The sequence below is a fragment of the Nannospalax galili genome, unplaced genomic scaffold, assembly GCF_000622305.1.
Source record: "Nannospalax galili isolate Female #2095 unplaced genomic scaffold, S.galili_v1.0 scaffold33746, whole genome shotgun sequence".
Classification (NCBI taxonomy): domain Eukaryota; kingdom Metazoa; phylum Chordata; class Mammalia; order Rodentia; family Spalacidae; genus Nannospalax; species Nannospalax galili.
The window spans coordinates 1-2,567 of NW_008353795.1; the positions used below are offsets into that span (position 1 = coordinate 1).

At 54.0% G+C, this 2,567-nt stretch overlaps 1 long non-coding RNA gene across 3 annotated transcripts; it reads left to right on the top strand.

The window, feature by feature from the left end:
- The first annotated feature begins 404 nt into the window (after positions 1 to 404).
- LOC103748341 lies at positions 405 to 1,738 on the top strand. 3 transcript variants are annotated; one of them, XR_003846766.1, is made up of 4 exons: positions 461 to 504; positions 979 to 1,128; positions 1,341 to 1,455; positions 1,529 to 1,738. It is a non-coding gene; the product is annotated as an uncharacterized LOC103748341 (long non-coding RNA). The 3 variants fall into 3 exon arrangements; XR_607896.3 differs by lacking the exon at positions 979 to 1,128 and having other exon boundaries at positions 405 to 504; XR_003846765.1 differs by lacking the exon at positions 461 to 504 and having other exon boundaries at positions 522 to 1,128.
- Positions 1,739 to 2,567: the final 829 nt, after the last annotated feature.

Sequence of the window (2,567 nt, forward strand, 5' to 3'; positions counted from 1 at the left end):
CCCCTCCTTCCTGGCGTCTCCAGGAAGGAGCCCCGCGCCCGGCTCTCCCGCCGCGGTTTGACAGCCGGGAAGCGTACGGACGCCGCGGGCTCGGCCTTCGCAGTTCCCGGGTCCAACTTGGCGCCAGCAGGTCTCACCCCCGGGGCCGGTGCTGATTGGCCAGCTGACTGGACCTCCTCCGCCCTATTGGACGATGCGCAGCCAGCTCCCGCCCTCTTCCCTTTTTGATTGGCTCGGACGTTTCCCGGGTTCCCGGGGTGAGGAGGAGCCGACAGCGCGCGGAGAGGCCCTGTCGCGGTAATTGGGCCGGGTCCTAAGCGCCAGTGCGCCTGCGCACAACTTTCTCTTTCCTCCTTGAAGGGGAGAGCTGGGGTTTTAGAGCGGGCCGCCAACCCACCCGCCTCGCGCATGCGTCGTCCGGGGCGGAGCCCAGGCCCGGAGCTAGGTGTTGGGGGCGTGGCTAAAGGGCGGGCTCTCGCGCTGGGAAAGGGGCGTTCGAGAAGGGTCAGTTGGGGGCGGGAAGGGTCTGAGAAGGGGTGCTAGGGTGGGTGGAAGGGTGCATTAGGGAAGAGAGGTGCAGGAGTCGGGTAAAGGACCAGATGAGGTGGTCATCACGGCCTTAGGGCCCAGGGTCCAGGGGGAGAGCCAGGGGTGTGTGCGGGAGCGCACAGGGATGGGCGCGAGCCAGTGGGGGACCGGAAAGATGCAAGCCTAGGCCGGGAGGGGACATGAATCTGGGTCTGGGTGACAAGTAGATGAATCCAAGTGCGTAGGGTAGGGGAGGGAAGACGCTATAGGATGCCAGGAGATCAGCGCATCGGGAATGGAAACTGGGGGGAACTTAGAAATTGAGGCAGGTGACAGAGTCAGATGACATCAGGAGGCTGGCTTCCTACCCCGGGCTCTAGGCTGCCTGGATCCCCAGGGTTCCTAGGGAAGTGGCTTGACGCCACATGCGGGCACATTCTTCTGGGCCAGGCCTTGGATCCTGGAATCATGGCTTGGTGGTGCCTAGATGGGCTTCCCCACGGTTCTACCACACCATGGAGAGATCTGTGGAGACTGGGTCCCCTACACTGTGTGGGCGCTCTCTCACCTCCCAGGGACCGTAGACAGTTACAGAGAAAGGTAAAGGCCTCATCTAGAGTCTTCTAAGTTAGGAGCAAGTCCTGAGAAAACACCCCTGGGTCCCTCAGTACGTTTACGTCATGGCTGTTGCCTGGTTCTATCAGTGGTTTGGTTATTCTTCTGACTTTTGGGAAGTAGAAAGAGCTGAGAGTTGGGTGCACCTGTCTGTGATGTAAGGTCTTTGACATTATTATATTATTTCTCTTTGGAAGGTGACCTGAAAATTGAATTGGCGTTTCCTTGTTTCTCCTGTTGTCCAGGGAAACATAGATGGCTGGAGACAGAATCTAGACCCTTTAAATAATGTGGAGATGTTACCACCTTCAGGTCAGTGTGGCTGGTCAAGGGGGCAGGGATAGCCTCTCTGAGAAACTAACCGTCTTGACTCTTGTGATCACAGGTTTTGCTGGGCTGGTTCCCCCCTCTCACTTCCAAACCCGACCCCTTCCAACTCTGCCGAGAATGGCCCCCACCTGGGCTTCAGACATTCCTCTGGTCCAATCCACGGCCCGGCAAGATGTCTTAGAGAGGCGGCTGGACACTCAGAGGCGGCCAGTAGCTGTGTGGGAACTGGATGTCTGTGGAGATGGACAAGGACCAGGGCAGAGAGGCAGGTAGGGATCCACCACCCCCTTTTTCTCAGACTCACTTCTTCACTATAGTGCGTTATTTACTCTCTTGTGGCCCTTGGTTCCGTAACTTGCATTTTTCCGTTGGCAGCTGTTGGTACTTAGAACACATAAACATGGTGGGGCAAGCTTGGTGCCAGCCCTACCTGTCTCAAAATGACTAAGTTGGTACTATGGATGGGGTTAACAAAAGAGGTCCTGACTTAAATTCTCAGCAAGTAAGGATAGGTTGGCTAGCAGCTGTCCTAAAGCCAGATGAAACACGGGTAAGACATAGAGAGAGACCAGTACAATGGTGTCCTGATTCTTTCTCCTGGAGTTGTTAAAAAGGTCCTTGCAGGAATATGCCCTGGAGCTGGCTGTGTTATCTATGAATATATGTGTCTGTTTTTTTTGTTTGTTTGTTTGTTTTTTTGTCTTTTTTATGTAGACCAGGCTGGCCTTGAACTCACAGACATCCGCCTATGTCTGCCTCTTGAGTACTGGGATCAAAGGCCTGCCCAGCGTATGTCTGTGTTTTTTTTATTTGTTTTTATTTTTTATATGTGTATGTTTGGCCTGCATGTATATAAACTGTACCCATGTCATGCAGTGCCCAAGAGACCAGAAGAGGGCATCAGCTCCCCTGGAACTGGAGTTACTGACCTTTGTTAGCCACCATGTGGGTGCTGGGCACAAAACCTGGATTCTCTGTAGGAGCAGTTAGTAAAGTCATCTCTCAGGCCCCTGTGTTTGTGCTTTTTCAAAGGTTTTATTTATTTTTATTTATTTATTATTTTTGGTCTTTTTGAGACAGGGTCTCCCTGTAGC